At 39.6% G+C, this 27319-nt stretch overlaps 1 non-coding gene across 1 annotated transcript; it reads left to right on the top strand.

The window, feature by feature from the left end:
* The first annotated feature begins 24752 nt into the window (after positions 1 to 24752).
* On the top strand, positions 24753 to 24856 carry LOC148564226 (small nucleolar RNA R71). The gene has a single exon (XR_015885121.1). It is a non-coding gene; the product is annotated as a small nucleolar RNA R71 (small nucleolar RNA).
* Positions 24857 to 27319: the final 2463 nt, after the last annotated feature.

Raw genomic sequence — 27319 nt, 5'->3', positions numbered from 1 at the left:
AAGACGAAAGCTGTGCATGATCAAAATATCAAGAAGAGAGAGTTCCAACCTGGAGATTTTGTTCTCCTTTACAAATCTCGACTAAGGCTCATGCCCGGTAAGTTGAGATCAAAATGGGAAGGTCCATACAGAGTAGAGAAGGCTGAACCGTATGGAGTCTATCACCTAAGCCTTCCTTCAAGCTCTGAACTTATTAAGGTTAATGGACAACGCCTGAAGCTGTACCATAGTGAGAAGGTGCAGAAAAATAAGGAGCTTGAGATCTTCCACCTGGAAGATCCCCACATCGCAGCAGATTGAGCTAGTGGAGCGTCCAACTTACGGACGTTAAAGCAAAGTGCTTGGTGGGAGACAACCCACCGCGGTATGATCGTTCTTTTCTTCACTTTTAGTTTTTCTTCTTTAATAACTCTTCTCTTTATTAGTGCTTTCGTGCTCTTTCATTTACACGTCTTTATACTTCTTTTAAAAAAATAAAAAAAAAATGAACAGAGAGTCCGGCTGGATTGGGGCTAGAGGCGTGCCAATGGCACAAATCAACCCACGCGACCGCGTCCCTCACGCGTTCGCGTCGCATGGGAATCATGGCCTCCCACGCGACCGCGTGCTCCACGCGGCCGCGTGCCCTGAATTTTCGACGTAAAAGGGTGCACATCAACATTTTGTGCGAGCGTGATGATGGATTGGTGCTGGAAGCACAATCCTTGTCACGCGACTGCATCACCGACACGGCCGCGTCACCCATTTTATGACGCACATTCATGCGATCGCATGACCCACGCGATTGCGTCACCCCAATTTGGCAATTGAATTAAATTGAACAGAGAATTGTGCTGGAGCGAGGATGCACTCGCGCCAGACGCATAACATGGGTCACGCGACCGCGTGACTGACGCGATCGCGTCCACCTCCCTGACGCGCACCCAAGCGGCCGCGTCGCATGCGCCGCACAGCTCCATCTAAAATTGCCACATATCTTATCTTCTTCTCCTCCAAATCCTAATTTTTCTTTTCCCTCCTTCTTTCTTCCTTCCCCCTTCCCCTTTCTATCTTACCTTTCACTCTCTATCTCTCTCACCATCATTAACAAGGATGGCCACCAAGAAAGGAAAGGAGAAAGCAACTTCCAGACCACCAGCAAGAAGAGGAACTAAAAGAGCATTAGTGGCAGAGCCTTCTTCAACCGTAGTCAAGCCCTCAACAAAACGAGTCAAGAGGATAATAAAGGTTGACGAAAAGGAGAAAGCCTTTCCAGCAAAGGACGCTGCGCGATTTTCCAATCGCTACTGTGAGCAGATGTTCCCTATCTTGGCAAAAAGGAACTATAACAATGAATACCTTCTTATCCTCCCGTCCAATATTGCCACCTTTGTTGAGCCACAAATTGAGCGAAGACAATGGGGTTTCCTATGGAAACAGCCAAGGCAGGTCAATCTTTCTTGGGTAGTTGAGTTCTACTCCAACTTCTACATGCCGACCCTGCCGTCTGTTTATGTCCGGCAGAAGCAAGTCCCCATCACAGAAGAGGCCATTCAGCAAGCTCTGAGTCTTTCCACTATTCCAGCAGGAATGGACACTTTTCAAGAAGCCGCCCTTCAGCGCCAGAGATACTAATTCGATTGGGACTCCGTTCTCAGAGTCATCGCATTACCTGGCAGCCGTTGGATCTACGGTTACCACCGTACCCGCCCTAAGGGAATCTTAGCTTCAGCACTTACCTTGGAGGCTCGCGTATGGGCACAGATCATGTCCCATTACGTCTTTCCGAGCACTCATGAGTCCTCTTTCACTGCAGACATGGCTGTTCTACTATGGTGCATCCTTACAGACCAACCTCTGAATCTCTCAAGACATATCCGGAATGCTATGGAACACGTACAAATTGTGGGCAACTTACCTTTCCCCGCCTTGGTCTCAGATCTTGTTTCAGCAGCCGGAGTCTCCTACAGAGCTAGGGACACCAAAGCCATGCTTCCACGGGATGATCAATATGTCCCTAACGGGAAATACCTCAGACTCTCAGCAGCCACTACAAGCCTTCCTACTGCTCCAGTTGAAGATAATCCTTCTTCAACACCACAAGCATCTACAAATGAGAAATTGCTCCAGCAGATAATTGAACGGTTGGATCGGCAAGAACAGAAAGCAAAGATGAGAGAGCGCCGTAACGAGTGCCGATTCAAACACCTCAAGGAGCTACTCAAGGGACGCTTCAGAGACTCAGACACCCCGGACTCCACTTCCTTTACTAGCACAGGGAGCCATGACGGTCCCGATGACGGAGATACTGCTACCAGCCCACCCCTATTTCTGACAGATGGCACCGAGGATGGTACAGAGCCTTAAGTGTGGGGAGGTCGGTTAGTACCTGACTTCCGGAGGTAAATTCTCTTCTCTGACACCAATAATTAGGATATTTTTAGTTAGATTTTTCTTTCCTTTATAGAATAGAATAAATTGCATAGGTTAGGATAGTTGCATGCATGTTCTACTTGATTGAAAAGACAATAAGTTTCTTTTAAAATCTATCTTTGAAAAAAAATTTTCACTAATTTTTCAAAAAAATTCTTATGATAAATTTGCTTGAGTTGTATTTGGAACATGATATTTGAGTTAAAGAACACACAACCTGTGGAAGATTTGAGCCTTTATGAATGGTTACATTATTTAACCATAATTATTTCATTCTTGTGTGTTTACTTCTCTATGATTGTAATCTATATTTTGTTTTATCTTATATGTCCAATAGTTATTATATTTGCATGCTTGCACATGATTGAGGCCATTATTTGTTTAAACTCACTCATCCAAATTAAGCCTACCCTTTTCAATTACCTTTGTTAACCACTTTGAGCCTTTAATTCCCATTTATTCGATATTTTACCACATTACTAACCTTAAGCCGAAAAACAATTGTATATCCCAAATTGAATCTTTGGTTAGCTTAAGATAGAATTATGTGTGCTAGTTAAGTATGGGAAATTGTGGGAACAAAAGTTGTTAAGGGAATGTGTCATAAAATTTAAGGGAAATTTGGATACCTACTCATGTGAAAATATAAGAATGAAAAATCTATGTGCATTGATAAGCTTTATTTATTAAAAAAAATAAAAAAAAATAAAAAAATAATAAAAAAAATATGAAAAATCAATAAATAAGGGGACAAAATTACCCCAATGTTAAATTCAGAATTCGAAGATCAGTGCACATATGATAGAACCAAAATATAAGTTGATACATGAGTATGGATTGAAAAAGGGAATTCTGGGTACCTAGGTATGAACTTTAAAGATTACATTAAGTGTATACAAGTTATGTTAGAGCTTGGGTTAATTAAAGATTCAATTTATTAGCTCACTTGACCAAATATACATCCCTACCTATACCTTAGCCCCATTACAACCTTGAAAAGACCTCATGATGTTTGCATTGATATATTAACTGTTGTTGATTGGTTAGGAGAAGAACAAAAGTTAGAAAGCATGATTAGAGAAGGATAGAGTGATCACCCTATACACTAGAGATTAGAGCGTACATACATTATCAGTGAGGGTTCAATACTTGAATTTTCATGTTCCCTGCTTTCATGAGCTATCTTCTTGTGCTTTTATCCATTTTATTGTATAATGATAGAATTAGTGGAATTTGATTTGTAATTATTTTGAAGAGCTTATTTACTTTTGATCAAGTGGACAATAATCATATAGTTGCATATGTAGGATTGCATTGCATTCCATGAGTTTCTGCATGTTCATACTTATTTCCTTGTCACCTTCAATTTAGCATGAGGACATGCTAAAGTTTAAGTGTGGGGAGGTTGATAAACCACTATTTTATAGTTTATATTGTGTTTAATTGTGTGGTTTTGTCATGATCCTTACCCACTTATTCATCAATTTAGCATGCATTTAGATTTCCTTCCTAAATTTAGTACATGTTTGAAAATTGCTTCTTAGAGACTCTAATTATTTAATTTTAATTCTCCTTTATTCTATTCGATGCCGTGATCTGTGTCTCAAGTGTTTCAGGCTTTATAGGGCATGAATGAGATGGAGATTGGAGAGGAAGCTAGCAAAAATGGAAGGAACACAAGAATTTGAAGAGATAACCAGCGAGAAGTGACGCGGTCACATGGCTCACGCGACCGCACAAAGGAGCGCAATTCGCAGTGACGCGGCCGCATGGCTTGCGCGGCCGCACGGATTGGAAAGCGCAAGCGATGCGGTAGCGTGGACGACGCGAACGCGTGGAGAGAAAAAAAGCGCAAGCGACGCGTCCGCATGGATGACGCGATCGCGTGACATGTGCGATCTGCATAATCTGCAGAATTCGCTGGGGGCGATTTTGGACCTTATTTCGGCCCAGTTTTTGGCCCGGAACAACAGACTAGAGTCAGAGAATATGCAGAAATAACACACACATTCATTCAGTAGTTTGAGATCTAGTTTTTTTTTACTCTCTTAGTTTTTTCCTCTCTAGGTTTTTAGGATTTTAATTTTTCAATTGATCTTAGCATTAGATCATTGAGAAGAGTTATTTCCTCATCAAGACTTCATCATTCTAGTTTGTTTTCGTAACTTGGTTTTATTCTTCCATGTTCTTTGTTTTGTTCAATTTTGTCATCCAGATACTTTTATGATTATTTAATGCAAGGATTATTTCTTGTTAATTCAATTTTAATTCCAATAATCATGTCTTCTTTTAATTCCCTTTCATGTGCTATGGATTCTTTATTTACAATGCGTGAGTAGTTTCCTTACTTGATGGGGAGTTGATTAAAAGGAACTCTTGAGTTGGAAGGATTGAAAGAAAATTTGTAGTTGGGTTGAATGTTGGATTGCTATCCTGTCACCGACGCCAATCCCTTTGAACTAAGTGGGTTGCAACTTGTGAATAGATCTGGCATTCCAACTTGTTTGACTTTTCCTTACCTAGTAAAGGATAACCAAACAGAATAACCATTAATTATAAATTAATCTTACAATCGCACCATCAATAGTAGAAATTCCAACCAATCAACTCCCAATCAAGGCTTTTATTCATATTATTTAAATTTCCTCAATTTACATCCCAATTTACTTAGCTCAACTTCTTGGAACATCTGATTAATAAGATAGCACACTTTTCTGCAACCCGTTGGGAGACGACCTGGGACTTAAAACTCCCAGTAATTTTAATTGAAATTCTCTGTGACATACTTTTAAATTGATAGGCAGATTTTCGGTGAGTTAAGAACTATACTTGCAACGTAACCATTTTAATAATTTTTAATTCACCAGCTTCTGCATCCCATCAATGAGATTATGCAAAATTGAGGTATGGTTGATTGTAGTAGGATGTGGAGAATATGGTGCTAAGAATGGTAAATGGTGATGCTGGTTGTATGTATAGAAAGTTGATATTGAGTGTGATTTTAGTGAAAATAGAGGTTTATAAACTTTTGTGAAAATCTGATTTTTGCTAAACTTCAGCGTGCTATAACCTAGCTTCCGGACCCCCAAATTGTTTCAAAATTGTTTCATATGAAAATTGGGTCCGTGAAGTTTACTCCATCTGAAGAACGGATGAAAAATGGTTTAAAACGAGGAAGTTATGCGCGTCGGATATTCAGTATGTAAAGTTGGAATTCTGCAAACTTAGCCATTTCTGATCAAACTGCAGTGTATGCGTGCGCATACCCCTCATTCGCGAAAGGTCGTTTCAGTCCAGTGTACATGCGTAAGCGGACAAGGCTATGCATACGTGAAATGGGCTAAACTACATTCCCATGCATACGCATGGCCAAAGCGTACACGTGACCCCTATTTCAGCAAAAATAGATTTTTGTGTTTTAAAGCTCAAATTTCAAACCTCTAAACCTCTATTTTCATCCTTTTAACTCTAGATCTTAGTAATAGGCCTAGTAATGCGATGAAACTAGGAAACGGTGGTAACTTTGGGATAAAGAAAGTTTGAGAAATAATGATTTAGGTATGAGGAGGTAGGGTGCATATGTATATGTATATGTATATATATATACTACTTAAATTATGAAACTGGCTAAAGAAAGGAATAAATATTACATCTTAGTACTCTTTCTTGAAAGTGCGACCCCAGGAGATGGTGGAAAGTGAGGATCCCCTTCTTTGTTCCTCCTGGTACTGTAAAATCATCACCAGCCAGATGGTGGGAGGTTAGGATCCCCTCCTTTGTTCCTCCTGGGCATATGAGAATGTACCTCCTGGGTAGACGCAAGGGTTGTGGTTTTGCCCCACTTGCTCCAGGTTGGTTACTATAGAGGCTTCCCAGGTAGACGCAAAGGTTGTGGTTTCACCCCACTTGCTCCGAATTTTGATGAGTTATGTATAAAAGTGCAATTATATGATGTATAAGTGATCATATGGCCATAATGAATGATTATGAAATGTTTATGAATGAATATGAAATGATTATCTGAGTTACGAGTTTTCCTGGGTAAAGTACCGTGGCTTGTCACCACGTGTTCCAGGTTGAGACTCGATACTCTGTTGACCCTACGACGTAAGAGGTAACCGGGCACTTATAAATTCCAAGGAAGGTTAACCCCCATTGAGAAATTTTATATATATGTGAGAAAAAGCTATGAATAGACTCTTGGAGATGCGCGTCGGGGGACAGTCCTGGGTTTAGTAGCCAGATTTGTCGGGTTGGCTTGAAAATCGACGGATGAGACTCATCAGCCATTAGACAGACATGCATCATATGCATATTATTTGAATTGCTTGGTAGTGCATTAATTGGGATTGCCTAAGCGATTATAATATGATATTTGTTATATTCGCTATCTGTATTACTTGTATTCTACCTGTGTTTTCCATTATTTGTTTGTTTGTCTTTGTAATTTCAACAAAGATGGAGGAACAGAGGAAAGGCGAAGAGAATTAGGGTTCTCATTATGTTTTAGTTAGATTTAAGGAATTGGTTAGTTTAGAAAGCCTAGGAGAATGGTGCGAAATTTATAACCCACAAACTAACTGGCATATGCACCAGGTCATACCAAGTAATACCTCAGGTGAGTGAGGGTCGATCCCACGAGGATTGATGGATCAAGCAATAATGATTGAGAGATTGGATCAGTTAGACAAGCAGAAAATGGTGTTTTGAGAGTTCAAATGCATTAACAGCAAATTCAGAATATCAAAAAGAAAGCAGTAAACAAGTTGTGAATAATATATGGGGAAAACAGTTAAGGCTTCAGAGTTATCTATCTTCCGGATTGACTTTTCTTACTAACTGTTTTAAGCATGCAAGATTCAATTCATGGCAAACTATATTTGACTAAACCCTAATTCCTTAGACCTTTTTAGTCTCCTCTAACCTTCATCAACCGCCAATTCCTTGGTCAATTAATTCTAATTAGAAGGTGAAGTTCAATTCTAGTTTATAAGCCACAGAAACCCTAATTACCCAAATATAAGAGAATTATATGTCACGTATCCCGTTAAGTCCAGAAAATTAGAAATTTAGGAGAATATGTTTTCAAGCTGTTGTTCAAGTAAAAAGGTTTTCCAAGTTTTACAAGAACTCAATTCGAACAAGGGTCGTACTTCTATTCCACCCAGATTCATAAAATAAAGAACGAAAACAATTCTTGAATTAAAATCAATATATGAATTAAAATAGAAAAATAATATTATGAATCCATACAATAGACAGAGCTCCTAACCTTAACAGTGGAGGTTTAGTTGCTCATGGTTCAGAGAGAAAACTAGGATTCTATAAAACTGTAAATTGCGGAATGAGGTAGAAGAGAAGAGAAGAGCCCAAAGGGCTGATTCTTTTCCCTTTTTATATCTAATCTTAATTAATGTAAAATATATTTCCTAAACTAAATCATATTTTTTCCTAATTATAAATAAAATAAAAGTTTAACTAAAATAAATTAATTGATTCCCGTAGCCTTTGGAATGCATTGGGGACCACTCCTTCATTAAGGTCCACGCCGAACTTGAGAATTCCCGGGTTCAGCGTGGAGGAGGCAGTGGCTAAACTTGTGCTTTTCTTGAGTCCACGCTGAACTTGGATTAACCCAAGTTCAGCGTGGAGTGATGCGCATGACTTCCTTTGGTGCGTTGGACTGGCGCTGAACTTAAGAAAGCTCAAGTTCAGCGTGGAGGAGGCAGAGCATTTTCTTGGAATTCTTCATGTTGACACCAAACTTGAAGAACTTCAAGTTCGGCGTGGAGGAGGCAGCAACAATTCTTCACTCTCTCCATTTTCTAGCCTTGACTTAAACTTTGTGAAATTCGTCCAAACTGCTACCTGAAATAAACAAAATTGCACACAATTTAAAGTAGTATTCATAGTGGCTAAAATATATTAAATCTTGATTAAACTTAGCAATTCAAGTGCAAATTCACTAGGAAAAGATAGAGAAGATGCTCACGCATCACAAAACTAAACTTGAATTGTTGCTTGTCCTCAAGTAACCAAAATTAGTACATGATCAAGATGTGAATTCGCAAGAGAAGCAAGAGTTCAGTTATGCCCATGTCTCTTCTTAAAGTGGGGTTTATCTATTGTAATTCTGAACAGTCTTGGCATTTCACTCTCCTTTGAATCAGAGGAATGTCACTGTCATTTGGAATCAGAATCCGGATCATATTATGAGTTCTCTGATCTTTACACTTCCGTTTAATCCTTGAACACATCAGATATACTTTACTTCTCAATAAAATGGTGCTTTGCACCTTGAGTCTAGCTATGACTTTAAATGTTTTGTCTCAAGGGTTAATTGACACAAGAACACCACAAGCACTTAACTGGGGAACTCTCTTTAAGTTCTGATTTTTTTTCAGCTACTCTCAGACAGTGGTGCTCAAAGCCTTTAGCATACTCTGCTAAAGGCAATTGGTCTCGAATCTAAATGTTCTGTCTCAAGGATTACTTGACACAAGAACACCACAAGCATATGACTAAGGAAATAACTCTTTGAGCTTTTAATAATGTCTGACCTCCCTAGTCATTGATACTCAGAGCCTTGGACCTTGCTCTTATTCTTCTTTTGCTGTTTCTTTTGCTTCAAGGATTAAGCTTTCAATGATTTCAGAGAAGTCATAATAGTTCTCTAAATTCTTGTTCCTTATACATCAACATGCCTTGATTCAATTTCTAATATGCACTGTTCATGTCATTCATTCAGAATCACAAATAATACCATCACATTTAAGTAAACAAGACTAATATTAAATATAAACTCAATTTCTCATGTATTACATCTTTTTCTTCTTTCTTTTCTTTTGATTTCAAGCTTAGTGAGTAATACATGAGACACTCTTTCAGAATAAAAATCAAATAACAAAGTAAATAGTAAATTAAACTAGAGCCTAAGAATTGAAATAATAGGAATCTAATCATAAAAATAGCAAAATAATAAGGAAAATGAAAAGGAATTGAGCCACCTCGATTTCCCTGATGTGGATCTCTCTCCTCAGGCTGTGCTCCGTGCGGTCCTCTCAGTCGACAGAAATCCTGCCTCAACTGAGAGATCTCCTGCTGCTAAAAGTCCTGAGCAGCCCTCATCTCATCAAGGGTGCTACAGAGATGCGCCCAATGACTGACTTGTACCGCTCTCATCTCCTCCACAGATGTAGTGTACTGCTGCCGGCGGCTGTCATTAGTGACCCTCATCTGCTCCATGGAGGATGCAAGCTGCTGCCAGTATTCTTGAGGAGAGAAGTATCGTCCTTGAGGCAGTGGCTGCTCCTCTTGAGCTCCTTCTCCAACTCCTTCCTCAGCCTATTCTTTTGGGGGCATCTGACGTTCCCTTGCCAGTTCCATAGTCTTTTTTTATGATGGGCTTCTCATATAGAATGGGGAAATCATTCTCTATCATCACCCTAGCGGCCTCACAAAGGTGGAAGATGAGATGTGGAAAGCCCAACCTGGCATTGTCCTTGGTGTTGGTAGCGATGTGGTAAATCGAATCAGCAATAACGTCCACCACCTCCACTGGCTTCCCTAACAGAATACAGTAAATCATGATGGCTCGGTCCACAGTACACTCAGACCGGTTGCTTGTGGACATAATAGACCAGCGAATAAAATGGTGCCATCCCCTAGATAAAGGTGTCAGGTCACCAACTCTGATATGGCCTGGCATCCTCTTTGCCCCCAGATTCCACTAGGCATCTGGAATGCATATGTCAGCGATTACTTGCTCCAGTTGCTGATCACTCTCTACCCTCTCACTATGAGAATCAAGTGAGCGCATAGTCCGTGCTAACTGGAGGGTCTGCCGCATAATCTCTGGGTTGAAATCAATGACTCTTCCCCTTACAAAGCTTTTGTGGTCCCTTGCATTGACTCCAGACACATCCTTATAAGTAATCCACAGGTTCTCATAAAATTCTTGAACCATTAGTTGTCCCACTTGTGTGTGCGGATTGCACAGAAGTTGCCATCCTCTTCTCTGAATCTCACACTAAATTTCTGGATATTCATCCGGTTGGAGATTGAACCGCACTTCCGCTAGAATCGGCCTCTTGCTAGTAACATCATAAAAGTGCTCTTCATGCAGCTTAGAGCGGAGGCGTCTTAACTCATGAGAACCGGTGGCCGGTTCCTTTCCTTTTCTCTTCTTGCAAGGTTGGGTGGTCTTTGGTGCCATTGAAATAACAGAATAAAACAGCAGAGCGACAACACTAAACTTAAAATTGTTGCTTGTCCTCGAGAAAAATAAAGGAATACAAACGGGAAGAAGAAGGAACAGCAGAAATTCAAAAAGAAGAAAAAAAATCAATGCTAAAAATATTTTTTGTTTTTTGTAAAATTTTTTTGAATTGAACAGAAAATAGAAAAGAATGAAAGAAGGGGGGTTGCTGGATAGTAGAGGGGGTACGGTTGGGGTTGGAGGGTATAGGCTTGGATGTGGTTGAAGGGTTGGTTTGAGGAAGGGAATAAGGAAGGCTACAATGGATGAGAGAAGGGATGAAAAGGTGAAGCTGGGAATGTGTTGAAGTGTTATGTTTATTATGAGGAGGGGTTGAAGTGCTGAGGTTAGACCTTTAATTTGATAGTTTTAATCTTCCTTTGATTCCAATAGATGCCTTGATGTGTTTGCTAGTGATTTCAGATTAAAAAGGGCTAGCAAAGGATCAGAGGAGTGAAAGGAAAGCATACAAAGTGAAGAAATCATGAAAAGCTAAATATTTGGAAAAAGCTCATGGACGCGCGCGCATACTATGCACCTACGCGCGGATTGCGAAATACTCCAGGGACACGTACGCGCACTGTGCGCGTACGCGCCGAAGGTCGCACGTGATTTTTAAAGAAGAACTCATGCCTGGCGATTTTGGAGGGTTTCTGGCCCAATTTGGAGCTGGGTTTCTGGCGGGAAAAGGCTAAATAGATCAAGGGAGGAATGGGAAGGCATCATACACATGAGGACTACACACAACACACATTAGGCTAGTTTTAGTTAGTTTTAGAGGGAGAAGCTCTCACTTCTCTCTAGGATTAGGATTAGGATTAGGTTTAGGTCCATAATCTTAGATCTAGGTTTTAATTCATGCTTTCATCTTCTTCTACTCTCCAGTTGTTTGTTGTTACATTCATCATTCTTCCATTGTTTGTTATAATTTCTTCTACTTTGTTTTTAGGCTTTGTTGTAGATCTACTTTTGTTCGTTCTATTTTCTTTCAATTCAATTTGAGGTAATTCATGATAATTGTGTTTCTTTTGATTGTTGTTATTAATTCCTTGCAATAATTGTTGTTAGGTTCTATTTTCTTGTTGTCAATTTTTGCGCCTTCCAAGTGTTTGATGAAATGCTTAGAAGGATGTTAGAGTAGAATTTTATGCTCCTGGCTTGGGAAGGTAAATTAGGAATTCTTGAGTCACTAATGTCCAAGTAATTGACGATTGGGAGCCATTAACTCTAGATATCACTAATTGAATTGGTGGAGAACTCGGACTTATGGACTTGGATTGACATAGCTCATTTAACTTTCCTTTACTACTAGTTAGAGGATGATTTAATGGGATTGATCCTTGCCAATTCTCATGTTGTGGTTAGTAATAAGGATAGAGATCCTTGACCACCAAACCTTGCCAAGACTGCGTTATCATTTACATTTACATTGTCATTTACTTTTCTTATCTCTTACCCAAAACCCCAAAATATACAACTCATAATCAATAACAAGAACACTACCCTGCAAGTCCTTTGAGAGACGACCCGAGATTCAAATACTTCGGTTTATAGATTTTAGGGGTTTGTACTTGTGACAAACAAATTTTTGTATGAAAAGATTATTGATTGGTTTAGAAACTATACTTGCAACGAGAATTCATTTGTGAATTCTAAACCGTCAATTTTTCATTCATTAAAATGGCGCCGTTGCTGGGGAATTTGTAATTGTGTTATTTGATTGGTTATTGTATATATGTGAATAGTGTGAATAGGTTTGTCTTCTGTTTGTTTACTAGATTTGGTTAGTTTTATTTTGTTTTTCCACTATGAATTCTCATTTTGGCTATGAGTTTGGTTCTCACTATGTTGTAGGAAATGTGGACTTTCATGAGAACATGTACCAAGGATGGAACCAATAAAGATGGAAGGAGCCTCAAGAAATTGATCACTCCTATTGGCAAGAACCTCCGGATACTTATAGGTACAATTTACATCCTAGTGCATGCCAATTCAATGGCTATGGTGACTCCTTTTGTGATAATCAAGTACCACCACCATATGCTTAAGAACCTTATTTGCAACATGACTATCAACCATGCTCACAAGCCCATTTTTACCAAGCACCCTCTTGTGACCCACATCCATTGTATGACTAATCACCCATACCAAATCCTTGTGACCATTATGAGCAAGAACCTTTAGAACCACCACAATTCCATTGTGATTATTACCAAGAACCACCTCAATGCACACCATCTCTATACCCTTACCAAGAAGAACCGCCTTCCTACTACGAGCCCCTTCTCAAAATTAATGAACCTTCCTATCCACCCCAAGCCCCACTAGATGATTCTCTCACCTTGCTACTTCAAGGCCAAGCGGATATGCAAAGAAATGCGCTAGAGTTTGTGACTAATTTGACTAAGGTAGTGCACACTTTAGCCTACCAATGCTTGAATACTCAAGGTGCGTCTGTGGCCGCATGTGAAAAATCAAAACAGGAGTAAAACATGAAAGAGAGATTGGAGGATCCAGTGGAGAAGAAGGAAGAGTCTTTGTATTGGAGCAATTGGAGAAGCTGATGCCAGGGCATCTTGGCCAGTCTCACTGACCTTTTCTTTGCTGTTTTTAGGTTAGTTTCATGCATTCTCTTAGGAAATAAGCTAGTTTTAGGTAGATATTTACTTACACCTTGATTCAAGCATACATTATGCATTTTACATTATTTCATGAGAATTTTGCATGAGTTTACTGACAAATTGTATGTTGCATTGCCCATGACTTGGACTAGAACTTTGATGCGCTCTATTGCTTGATTTCAGGACCAAAGGAAGCAAGGAATGGGAGGTAACTTGCAAAGTTAATGAGAAAAGTGATTGCCAATAACGCTCTCGAAGCCATCATTGACCACATTAAGAGTCACGTTAACTAAGTTAATGTGAACTCTAACGTGGAGAGGGGAAGTTGAGCCAACGTTAGTGACACTTAACATTGTCACTAACGTTGGCAAATGCTCAATAATGTGTGCGAAAGACTTAGAGGTAACGTTAGTGGCAACATTTATGCCACTAATGTTGAAGTTAACGTGGCTTTCGCTTAGTAATGTTAGTGAGAAAGTTGATTGTCACTAACGTTCTCGAACTTATATTTTCATTAAACGTTAACACCCCTAACGTCCTGAGCTAAAGTCTCTGCCCATTTCACATTTTCTCTTTGCAAGTAAAGCCAAGCCCAAATGAAGAAGAGAACTGCTTCAAACTCAAGATCCAAAGGCCCAAGACTTGAAGAGCCAACTAGAAGCTGAGAGAAGTAGTATATATAGGAGTAGCTTTGAATTGTTGAAGGAGTTCTGGAAGTTGGAAAAGAGAACTACTCTCTGTATTTTACCTTCTTTGCAATTTCTAGTTTTATGATGTATTCTCCATCTTTGTTTTCATTTTCTAGAGCTATGAACAACTAAACCCCTTTCATTGGGTTAGGGAGCTCTGTTGTAATTTGATGGATCAATACTAGTTTTCATTATTTTTCTTCTATCTTTTCTCTTGATTTTACTTGAAAGCTTTCGATCTTCATCCAATTGGGTAGTTATCTTGGAAAAGAAGCTATTCAAACTTGGATCTCTTCTGAACCTTGAAAGAGGAATGAAGAGATCAAGCTAGAAATGCTTTCTCATGCTGGACCAAATTGGGTTTGGATGGGTATGTGACTATAACCCTCTCAATACTTGATTTGGGAAATGCATGTGGTATAATCAGTGACCATACTTCATCTCTTCTCATGAGCAATTGACCAAGGAATTGGCTATTGATCAAGATTTGAGAGATTGAATTGCAAGAAATTGTAATTCAATCAATTAAGATTGCCAAGGAGATCAATGAGTGCATTGATTGAGGAAGAGATGAAAATGAACTTGATCCGGAGAATTGCAATATCTCCTAAGCCCAATGAACTCCCCATCTCTGATCTTACCCATTCTCTTTAATTTATGCCATTTACTTTTATGAGCAAATCCTCCATTCCCATTTACAATTCTGCAATTTACTTTCAGTCATTTACTTCCAGTCCTTTAATTCTAGCATTTACTTTTCTGTTATTTACATTCCCACCATTTTATTTTCTGCAACTTTCAACCCAAATTCTGGATTTGCTCAACTAGAACATTCTTCTAATTAAAGTTGCTTGATCAATCAATCCCTGTGGGATTCGACCTCACTCTATTGTGAGTTTTTACTTGATGACAAATTCGGTACACTTGCCGAAGGAATTTGGTTGAGAGACAGTTTCCACCCGCATCAGAAGCCTAGGGTCATTGAAGAAAAGGAAGAAGTGGTTGAAGATCTAGGAGATGCGGAACCACCATGGAAATCTCAACAACCTCCGGAGCATATCAAGATTGATGAATATGAGGGGGTTGATCAAGAGTTGGACTCAATCATAAAATGATTTCTTATCAATAATTGAATCCTCTCCCATGGGACGTGAAATTGAAGCTATTGAAGAGAACTCAACACCAAATGATGTTGATAATCTCATTGAAGACTCTTCCATCAGAGGTAAAGTTGACATGGAAATAGATTTCACACAACCTCCCAAGTTTGATTTGATTGATGATGAGGAGGAATTGGAAGAAGTCAACAAGCACGAAGAAAATGAAAGAAGTTGTCAATAGGTGGAAATACACAAAGAAGAGCATAAGGAAGTCGACCTTGCATTGTCTAAGTGTGGGAGGTTCCCCTCCCTAAGCCACCATCCAACACAACATTTGAGTGGGTAAAACTCTCACCCTTAAGCTTCACTTTCTCACTTGAATATGGCTTGATTGAAACGGATGGACAACTTAGAGCTCTTTGCAGAACTAAGTGTAAAAAGGAGTTGTGTGGTGGTTGGAAGCTGGGAATTAGGCTCATTGAGATCAAAGCTTCAAAGTATAAGGACTATGATTGGATGAATGCTACTTTACATGGGTCAAGGAAGAAGACTTGGTATGCTAGAGAGAATTCTACTTGTCATACTTGTCAACCACCCGAACGGAAAATTCATGAAGATCAACTCGAAGACGGGTGCGAAAATAAGATATGGGACCACGGATCGAAGCATGAAGACCAACTATGGGAGCTCATATATTGGGTGGAACTCCATCCAAACTTGGTGAAGATGGTTAGAACTTCTGTCAACCATTTGAGGAGCAAAGATCCTTGGAGAATCAAGGATGAGTACAAGCATAAGCCACCATGACAAAGAGCTTCCCAAATGTCCAACTTAAGGACTTAAACTAAAAGTGCTAGGTTGGAGACACCCCACCATGGTAAACTCTTTCCACCCTCTTGCATTTTTAATTAATAAGTGAATTGAGTTACCATTGTAAGTAGTTTTCTTTCCATCTACTTGTTTCAATAAATTGGTTGTAGGTTGCTTGTGGGGCAAGTATCCTTTGGTTATATTTGAAGATTCTCAAAAAGCCAAAAAGATTTGTCATTTTGTATTTTGAGTTAATTTTTGAGCTGTAGGTAGTATTAATAGGATTTTGAGCTATTTTTGCTTTTTTGAAAAAAAAAAGGGTTCAAGGACGCATACGCACGCTGTGCGCATGAGCGTCCATACGCGGATACATGCCCATACATTGTCAAGAGAGTTGGGCCACTCTCGTGCCAACACTAGACCAATCGCATAATTGCTTGCACGCGTGACGCACACTGCACACATACGCGTCGATATCCATATTTTGCAATGCACGAGCCCGCGCACATGCCGCGTGCGCGCCAATCCACTGAAGCAATTTCCAGGCCTCCAACCCGAGAGTTGTGCTGAGCTTGGGCCAGCATTAAGCCTCTAGCCCAAGTCACCTCGCGCGAACTGATGCACATAATCTAGTTATGCTACGATTTAGGAAATTGCACGATCGGCAAAATTCCTTCCGGCAAGTGCACCGGTTATCGTCAAGTAAAAACTCTCAATAGAGTGAGGTCGAATCCCACAAGGATTGGTTGAGTGAGCAATTCGGATTAGAAGTGTGTTCTAGTTGAGCGGGATCAAGATTGAGATGACTATTGCGGAATGTAAAATTGGCGGGAAAAGTAAATGACAAGGAATTGAAATGGCGGAATCTTAAATTGCAATGAATTAAAGAGCAGAAACTAAATTGCTGAAATTAAAAGGGAATGGGGGTGTTGCATGAATTGAGTTGCAGAATGTAAAGAGAAAGTGGAAATCAGAAATGGGGAATTCATTGGGTTTAGGAGATATTGAAATCTCCGAATCAAAACATGTATATCTCTTCCTCAACCAATGCATTCATTGAATTTTGCTTGGCAATCTTATATGATTGGATCCCAATCCCTTGGCTCACCAATTCTCTCTAAAAACAAACAAATTCCCAATCCCTTGGTTTAAATGTTCATAAGAAGAGATGATGCTTGATCACTGATTATACCACACAATTTCATGAACCACAATTTGGTAGGATTACATGTCACAATATCCATCCAAACCCCAATTCAATTCACTGTGAGAAAGCTTCTCTAGCATGAATCCTCCATTCCTTTCCCAAGGCTCCGAAGGATTCCAAGTATGGGTAGTTTCTTTCCCAAGACAACTACTCAATGGAATTAGATCGAGAAGCTTTCTAACAAAATTACAAGAGAAAAGATTGAAGAAGAAGATAAACTATTATTGATTCATTGAATTACAATCGAGCTCCCTAACCCAATGAAAGGGGGTTTAGTGAATCATAGCTCTCAATTCAATTACAAAGAAAAGGGAAACTAGCTAAAAGTGAAAGTAAAAGTCTAAAAAGTCCCCCTCAGGGGCTGGATTCCCCCCTAACTTAACCTCTATCCTATTTATACACTTTCTATATTGAGCTTCAGTTGTGCTTCTTGGGCTTTGAGGCCTCTCCTTGCTTTCCTTTTGCCTTGGGTTTATGATCCATAATCTTGATGAGGTTGTTGATCCAAATCCTGTAACATTTATTGAGCCAACTTAGTGATAATCAAATAATGACACATGACTCAATAAATTGAGATTTCAAACTCATCAATCCTTCAGGCCCAATCCCATAAACCATGATATTCAATTGGGTTTCATACCAAAGTAAGTTTAAGTTAATCTTTGTGCTCAAAGACTAACTTAAATCACAATATTTTTGGCCCAGAAACCTTTTCCAAGAGTGGCGTTTAAGTTGTAGTTTAAGCTTAAACTGCAGCTTAAACGCCAGACACTTCCAGTGAGGCCTTTTGTAGAAGCACGTTTAAGCTTCAGTTTAAGGTTAAACTGAAGCTTAAACGTGGAAATGGAAGAAGGTAGCCCTGGAGAGTCATGTAGTCGAACACGTTTAAGCTTCAGTTTAAGGTTAAACTGAAGCTTAAACGTGGAGATAGAAAGGGCAGCCCTGGAGGTCGAACACGTTTAACCTCCAGTTTGAGGTCAAACTGGAGGTTAAACGTGGAAAAGGGTGGAGGCATACTGGAGGTCGAACACGTTTAACCTCCAGTTTGAGGTCAAACTGGAGGTTAAACGTGGAAGCTTAGAATGGTAGCCCTGGAGGTGTCGAACACGTTTAACCTCCAGTTTGAGGTCAAACTGGAGGTTAAACGTGGAAATGGAGAGAGCAACCCTGGAGTAGAAAAGCTGTCGAACACGTTTAAGCTCCAGTTTGAGGTCAAACTGGAGCTTAAACGTGGAATGGCTCCCTGGTACTCTTCCTGGTTCTGGCGTTTAACCTCCAGTTTGAGGTCAAACTGGAGGTTAAACGTGGAACTCCTCCCTGGGTGGCATACTCATTCTGGCGTTTAACCTCCAGTTTGAGGTCAAACTGGAGGTTAAACGTGGAATGCTCCTTAAGTGAGGCTTTTCATTCTGGCGTTTAACCTCCAGTTTGAGGTCAAACTGGAGGTTAAACTTCAATCCCAGCATTTCTTATCCTTCATGATTTTGGCGTTTAAGCTCCAGTTTAGGCTTAAACTGGAACTTAAACTCCACATGTGATATTCAAGCTTCCTTTATTGATTTTGTTGCTTCCTTGCTTAGCCTCTTCTTCCCTGAAATCATCCAAACAATTGCATCAAAGTCTTGCAAAATTTCATGAGAAATCTTCCATTCATAGCATTTAAGTAATATAACTAAAACTCATGGAATTTGCATCAAAATCATATTGTTTCGATGGTTCATTGCTTTGTTCTTCATTTAACCATTTTTGGTTACTTTAAGCTCAAGAAAATGCATAAAACAACTAAAACTAACAGAAAAATGCTAGTGAAACTAGCCTATGATGCCTTGGCATCACAACACCAAACTTAATACTTGCTTGTCCCTAAGCAAGTCCTGAGTTATTTGAGAAGAAAGTATGAAACAAAAAGCAATTACATTGGCTATATTTGCAAGCATTTGAAGTTCATCAGAAGGGTTTTATGCAGAAAGTTGCAGCATCACTTTTTCATACTTATCAGGTAGGATTATCACTTTTTCATTGCATCCATCAAACATTGCTATGGCCTCTTGTTATTCTTATGTCTTTGGCACTTTTCTCTTCTTTGTTTTTTTTTTTTCTTTTTCTTAGAGCTCCTTTGCTCCTTGTTTGCTTAGTGTCATGTGTTGCACAAGCCTTTGGCATTTTCCTTTTCTTATCAGTGCACTACACATATCCACTTTAGGCATTTTAGTTCACATTTCTTCTTGAGACATTGGTGCCCAGCACCTCTTTGTGTGACTAAATGTTTTGTATTTAGGTTGCTCTTGATAATGGACTTTTGGTTGATAATCCCGGGTTAGTTAACCCAAGTTACCAAGTGTTGAAACACTCCTCAGAACCTATTCATCCAAGCATATCCTTAATACATAAACACCACAGGCATTTGTCTCAGAAGTTCAAACCATTGGTACCTAGCTTATTTTCTCAATTTTTTTGCTTTTTGGTTGCCTTTTTCCGTGGCTTTTTCTTTTTCTTTTTCTTTCTTTTTCATGGCCAAAGACATTTATTCATCAAGATCCATAGACAATTTTCACTTTCTACATAAAAAAAAAATGATAATTCTACACTCTAATTCCAGTGATCTGACTAAACAATCAAGCATGCATACCACCACTTAATTCTACTTGATTTGTTACTAATTTAGCCAAGTTACTTTTGTTCAAACTTTTTCTTTTATTTTGGAAACAGAACAAGCATGGCACGCACATGTTTAAGAAGGTGAAGTCATATCCAACATCCAGGCATTCACTTTATTCAAAGCAATTAACAAACACACATACTAAAAAAAATGACTCATAAAAAAAAACTCCACATAACACTTAAATGACTTATGATGAAAACACGTTCATAAAGACAATTCACCAATTATCATTTGATTATTAAGGAACGAGACCACCTCTTATTCATTGCTTGGTTCTTCTTAATTCTTGGGATCCTGCTTCTTCTTGCTTCCTGCCTCTTTTTGACCACTTGTGCTTCCTTTGTCTTTTCTTATGAGCTTTTTCCAGAATCCAGCCTTTTTCATCGTTTCTTCCACTCCTTTTTCAAGGATCATTGCCTTGTTTATTTCTCCTTCTTTCCTCCCTTTGAAATACTCATCATAAGCTGGGAATGCTGGGTCCATCTTGTGTAGATGTTCCCCTATGTAGTTAAGCTTGATTTGCGAACTGATGTTGTAATCAGCTTGGACTGAGTATCTTGCATTCTGTAAAGTGGTGGCTTCCTTGATTGCCAAGACATTGGCATCTTGGTGTTGGCATATGTGGCTGAAGGATTCCTGTAAGTGTAAATTTTGTTCCCTTTGCAGATCGAAGAATCTTGATTCAAAGTTCCTTTGCATATCCATCATTTTTAGATGAAAGTCCTCTTGTCTCTCCTGAGACCTCATGTATTGTTGAGACATTCCTTCCATGATTTCCTGCATTCTGCTCATATCCATGGGGTCTCTGGGAATTCGTTGTCTTCTTTCAGGAGTTGCTTGCTCTTCTTGCTCTTCTTCTCTATCTTCTCCTTCCTGTCTTTCTTGTTCTGCTTCTTGCTCGGCTTCCACTTGTTGCCCTTCTTCATTTCTTCTTCTTGTATGTCTTGGAGGAGTTGGGCCAAGAGTCATTCTGTGTGCAGTTATGGCCAGTCCAGGATATAGCCAATTAGGTCTTTCATCCTCAAGTGGTACTTGGGCATCGATGCATAGTCTAATGATAGTGCTAGGGAAGTGAAGCCAGGATTCAGGGTCACTTTTCTCACTAAACTCTTGTATCTGTTCAGCAATGAGTTTATGAACTTTGATCTCCCGTCCAACCATAATGCAATGTAGCAAGATGGCTCTTTTAGGGACTATTTCTGAAGAGTTTGCAGTGGGTAGGATGGATCTCCTAACTATTGCATACCACCCTTTAGCTTCAGGTGTTAGGTCTCCCCTTCTCAAGACTCTTGGAGCCCCTCTTGTTTTTCTCACCCATTCAGCTTTGATGGCACAAAGGTCTTCAGCAATAGTTGTATAGTCAGGTTCTCCTATCATCCTTTCTTCATAACTTGCTTGGCTGAAATGTATGTTTTTCAGGCCAAGAGTTTTCATGATTGCTTTGGGACTGAAGTCAACTTCCACCCCTCTCACATAGCTTTTGTATGTGGGGTTCTTGGTTTGATCCTCCCTTACTGCATTTGCATAAAACTCTTTCACCAAGTTGATGTTGATTCTAGTGATTGGCTTAGTTAGGAGCTCCCACTTCCTCTTTTTGATCTTTTCCCAAACACCTGGGAACTCATCCTTTTCAAGGTCAAAGGGAACCTCAGCTAGTACCGTTTTAGGTCTCATCCATTCGGCTTGAATCTCATGGAACACTGATCTGTATCTCCATGCATCGAATTCCCTGTTTTCCTCCATTGGCTGCTTGTCTTTTCTTCTTTTGTGGCTAGATGAAGCTGCCATTGGTTTTTTTAGTTTTGGTAAGTGACAAGCTAAAGTTGACAAGGTGAAGCAAGAAGTGTTGTTGGAGGTGTGGTGAGGTTGTTTTCGGCAAGAGATAGTTATGCTATGATGAAGGAAAATGTGTATGAAGGAGAATTGGTGGTGTGGGACTCGTTCCCCAAGTGGTTCTTTATAGTGCCCATGAGTGAAAAATGGACGGCTAGGGTGGTTTGTGAAGGGTGGCTTGATGGTAAATATATGAATTGTGGATAAGGACGATTTGCTTTTCATTTCCTTGGAAGTATTCTGGGTGCATTAGGTTGTACATGTAGCTTTCTTTTCTTGCAGAACTTCCTTTTCCCATGTGTTAGTTTCAAAGATTTGTGAATTTTCTTTTTGACCAAGCACGTACCTCCCTTTGTCTTTTTCCTCCATTTTTGTCTTTTCTTTTGTACCTGCATAAACAAACAAATTTGCTATCATTTTTCGGTCCATGTGAATTATGAATAGTATTTGCACATGTAAATCAATGCTTGTCTTTATGAGCTTATAGCCGTGACTTCTACATGTATGCACACTTATTATTTGGACACCAAACTTAGTGTTTGGTTAAGTCTCCTGATGACATGAAATCCATATTGGTTGTCCTTAATGAGTGTGCATGATTCTAATAAATCATAGTCACCTTGGCTCTTTGATTCTAAACAAAGTTACTACCCTAAGTAATTGAAACCAAAGTATTAAAACATGTGAATGGTATACTTGTCATGAATTTTGAAATCCAGAGGAACTTCTTGCTTTTCATAGACTGTGTTCAAAAAGAACACCAAACTTAATGTTTGGTTGTGCACCTTGAATGAAAGATGGAATTCAATTTGAGTAAGATTTGGGAGTGCCATCAGGCACACCAAACTTAGAGACCCATTGTAATTTACATGCAAGGTTTAGTGCACTTAATCAATAGTTGTCCTGAGGATTCAAGTTCATGGATAAGAAACCATGCTTTATTAGATGTAAAGCAAAGCACTAAAGATTAAGGATACTAAAAACATGGGTTGCCTCCCATGAAGCGCTTCTTTAACGTCACTAGCTTGACGGTTGTCCCTTGTTAGGGTGGATTGTAGTGCTTGACGTCTTCTCCTCTCACTATGAAAACGTCCCCACTTGATTCATTCATGATCTCTAAATGTTCCATAGAAAGAACTTTCCTGATTGTGAACACTTGAGGGAGCTGGGAAGGAATGGTTTTGAGGCCAGGTGGGATTGGCAGATAATGACTTGATATCACGTTATCTCCCTGAGAAAAACCTTCAGTGGGAATTTTCTTATTTCTCCATCCTCTTGGCAATCTCCCTATCACTCTCCCCTTTCTCTTGAGGATTTCTTCATTGACCCTTATGTCAGGAGGATCCTTCTGATCTGTTTCCACTGATTCTTGTGGCTCTAACTCTTGCAACTCTTGGTTGCCTTCCAAGGACTGTTTTAGAGTTTCAGCTGCTGGATTCCTTTCCTCCAAACACAGATCGCTACTATCATCCTTAGGCTTTTCAGGTTCTGGTTCAGGCTCAGATGCAGGTTTGAAAACTTTGAAAATGAGCTGTTCATCATGTATTCTCAGAATTAGCTCTCCTTGTTCTACATCTATGAGCGCTCTAGTAGTGGCTAGAAATGGTCTGCCCAGAATGATAGGGTGTAAGTAGCTTTCCTCCATGTCCATAATGACAAAGTCTGTGGGAAAGTAATAATCCCCCACTTTCACCAGCACATTTTCAACTACCCCTTCAGCTTGCTTCTGAGTTTTGTCAGCCAGTTGTATGATTACATCAGTGGATCTCACCTCATTCAGTTGTAGCCTCTTCATAAGAGTTAGAGGCATCACATTTATGCTAGCTCCTAGATCACAGAATCCTCTGTCAATTTTTGTTTCCCCTATGATGCAAGGGATATGAAAACTTCCTGGGTCCGTTTTCTTAGAGAGTGTGTCCTTCTTGATGAGAGCACTGCATTCTTTGTTCATTGTTACCGTTTGTCCTCCCTTCAAAACTCTTTTCTTGCTTAACAATTCCTTTAAATACTTGATGTGTGTGGGCATTTGATGAAGAATCTCAAGAAAGGGAATATTGACATGAAGAGAGTTAAATGTCTCTAGAAACCTTGAATAGGTTTTCCTTTTTTCACCTCCTCCTAACCTCTCAGGAAATGGTGCTTTTGGTTGGTTTATTTCCATCATGCCTTTTTGCAGTTCCTTGGCTTGCTCAGTTCCACCTTCCTGCTTAACTTCTTCCACACCTTCTTTCAAGATTTCTGGTTCCTGCTCTGAGGGCCTGATTCCTTCTTCTTCTGAGACTTCCTTCAATATGGTGATGGCCTTGCATTCTTCCCATCTTACTCTCTTTTGTTCCCCTTTAGGATTCTTTTCTGTGTCACTAGGGAATACTGCAGTTGATTTGGGTGCCTGTTGAGATAGCTCTCCTACTTGAGATTCCATCCTCTTGAGTTTTTCACCATGGTTTCTTAAGGTAGTTCTCACATCATCCCTGAAGCTCTTCAATTCAACTATGTCTTGACTCATGGTTGCCATCATTCCTTCTATCCGGTTTAATTGATCTTGAAATTGTTGGTTCGGATTAGGTTGGGTGTGTTGATTATTTTGGCCATGATATGATGATTGGGGGTAAGTGTTTTGTGTGGCTTGGTATGATCTTTGGTTGGAGTTTTGGTATGTGGAATTGTTTTGTTGGTTGTGGTTGTAAGGTTTGTGGTTTTGTGGTTGGGTTTGTTGGTTTCCCCACCCAAAGTTTGGGTGGTTTCTCCAGCCTGGGTTGTAAGTGTTGGAGTGTGGATCATATGATTGCCTTTGTTGGTTTCCCACATAGTTGGCCTCATCCCAATCACCTCCTTCAATGCTTACTTCCTCTTGATCTTGTGTGTGTATTGCAGCCACTTGCTTTGTTTCTATTTGCCTGGTAAGCTCTGCTAGTTGCTTGGCAAACACCTTTTTTTGGGCTAGAATTGTATCAACATGGTTCAGCTCCATGACTCCCTTAGTGTTGTGCCTTTCTGATGCATAGTAGTACTCATTCTCAGCCACTGTCTCGATCACTTCAATGGCTTCTTCCACAGTCTTTTTCCTGTTCAATGAACCTCCTGATGAATGGTCTACAGCCTTCCTTGATTCATAAGAGAGCCCATCATAGAAGATGTGCAGTTGCACCCAATCATGAAACATGTTTGGTGGGCATTTCCTTGTCAAGTCCTTGAATCTCTCCCATGCCTCGTAGAGAGTTTCACCATCTTGTTGTCTAAAAGTCTGAACCTCAGATCGAAGCCTATTGACCTTTTGTGGAGGGTAGAAACGTGCCAGAAACTTGCTTTCCACCTCATCCCATGTTGTTAGACTCCCCCTTGGGAATGATTCCAGCCACTTAGCTGCTTTGTCCCTAAGTGAAAATGGGAACAAAAGCAGTTTATAGGCATCTTCCTGGACTCCATTGGACTTCACAGTGTCACAAATTCTCAGGAATTTTGTGAGATGTTGGTTTGGGTCTTCATTAGCACTTCCTCCAAAGGAACAATGATTTTCCACAAGTGATATTAGCTGTGGCTTGAGCTCAAAATTGTTGGCCTGAATGGGTGGTTTCTGGATGCTACTACCACAATTCCCAGAGGTTGGGTTTATGTATGAACTAAGAACCCTCCTCTCAGGGATGGCATCGTTTCCATCATCTCTCTCATGGTTGTGAACTTCTCTATCCATGTTGAGATCTAAAGCTTCCTCAAAATTGTCCTCAGATTCTCCTTCAGATTCCTCTTCTCCCACTACTCTCTTCCCTCTTGCTTCCCTTCTAAGTCTATGAAGGGTCCTCTCTGGTTCGGTATATGGAGGAGTTGATGTCTCTCCTCTCCTACCTGTCATACAAGAACACAGCTCAAACACAAACAAGTGAAATACTCTTGGTTAATGGAAGAGTATGGTTAACTCAATTGAGGAATTAATTCAAACAGTTAGTGAGTCAGTGAGTTAGTTGCATGAATTTAAAGGCATAAAGAAGGAAAGCATGTAACCAAGTGCAGAAATTAAAATTCAACAAGTATCTTGGACAGAATTAACAAAGCAAGAGAAAATTGCTCAATCTAGTTAGCTTCCAATTTGAGAATTGTCAATCGAAAACCAATCCCCGGCAACGGCGCCATAAACTTGATGCACATAATCTAGTTATGCTACGATTTAGGAAATTGCACGATCGGCAAAATTCCTTCCGGCAAGTGCACCGGTTATCGTCAAGTAAAAACTCACAATAGAGTGAGGTCGAATCCCACAAGGATTGGTTGAGTGAGCAATTCGGATTAGAAGTGTGTTCTAGTTGAGCGGAATCAAGATTGAGATGAGTATTGCGGAATGTAAAATTGGCGGGAAAAGTAAATGACAAGGAATTGAAATGGCGGAATCTTAAATTGCAATGAATTAAAGAGCAGAAACTAAATTGCTGAAATTAAAAGGGAATGGGGGTGTTGCATGAATTGAGTTGCAGAATGTAAAGAGAAAGTGGAAATCAGAAATGGGGAATTCATTGGGTTTAGGAGATATTGAAATCTCCGAATCAAAACATGTATATCTCTTCCTCAACCAATGCATTCATTGAATTTTGCTTGGCAATCTTATATGATTGGATCACAATCCCTTGGCTCACTAATTCTCTCTAAAAACAAACAAATTCCCAATCCCTTGGTTTAAATGTTCATAAGAAGAGATGATGCTTGATCACTGATTATACCACACAATTTCATGAACCACAATTTGGTAGGATTACATGTCACAATATCCATCCAAACCCCAATTCAATTCACTGTGAGAAAGCTTCTCTAGCATGAATCCTCCATTCCTTTCCCAAGGCTCCGAAGGATTCCAAGTATGGGTAGTTTCTTTCCCAAGACAACTACTCAATGGAATTAGATCGAGAAGCTTTCTAACAAAATTACAAGAGAAAAGATTGAAGAAGAAGATAAACTATTATTGATTCATTGAATTACAATCGAGCTCCCTAACCCAATGAAAGGGGGTTTAGTGAATCATAGCTCTCAATTCAATTACAAAGAAAAGGGAAACTAGCTAAAAGTGAAAGTAAAAGTCTAAAAAGTCCCCCTCAGGGGCTGGATTCCCCCCTAACTTAACTTCTATCCTATTTATACACTTTCTATATTGAGCTTCAGTTGTGCTTCTTGGGCTTTGAGGCCTCTCCTTGCTTTCCTTTTGCCTTGGGTTTATGATCCATAATCTTGATGAGGTTGTTGATCCAAATCCTGTAACATTTATTGAGCCAACTTAGTGATAATCAAATAATGACACATGACTCAATAAATTGAGATTTCAAACTCATCAATCCTTCAGGCCCAATCCCATAAACCATGATATTCAATTGGGTTTCATACCAAAGTAAGTTTAAGTTAATCTTTGTGCTCAAAGACTAACTTAAATCACAATATTTTTGGCCCAGAAACCTTTTCCAAGAGTGGCGTTTAAGTTGTAGTTTAAGCTTAAACTGCAGCTTAAACGCCAGACACTTCCAGTGAGGCCTTTTGTAGAAGCACGTTTAAGCTTCAGTTTAAGGTTAAACTGAAGCTTAAACGTGGAAATGGAAGAAGGTAGCCCTGGAGAGTCATGTAGTCGAACACATTTAAGCTTCAGTTTAAGGTTAAACTGAAGCTTAAACGTGGAGATAGAAAGGGCAGCCCTGGAGGTCGAACACGTTTAACCTCCAGTTTGAGGTCAAACTGGAGGTTAAACGTGGAAAAG

This window comes from Arachis ipaensis, chromosome B5 (genome assembly GCF_059453495.1).
Source record: "Arachis ipaensis isolate K30076 ecotype BB chromosome B5, ASM5945349v1, whole genome shotgun sequence".
In the NCBI taxonomy this organism is placed as follows: Eukaryota; Viridiplantae; Streptophyta; class Magnoliopsida; order Fabales; family Fabaceae; genus Arachis; species Arachis ipaensis.
This window is presented reverse-complemented; position numbering and strand designations above follow the sequence as displayed.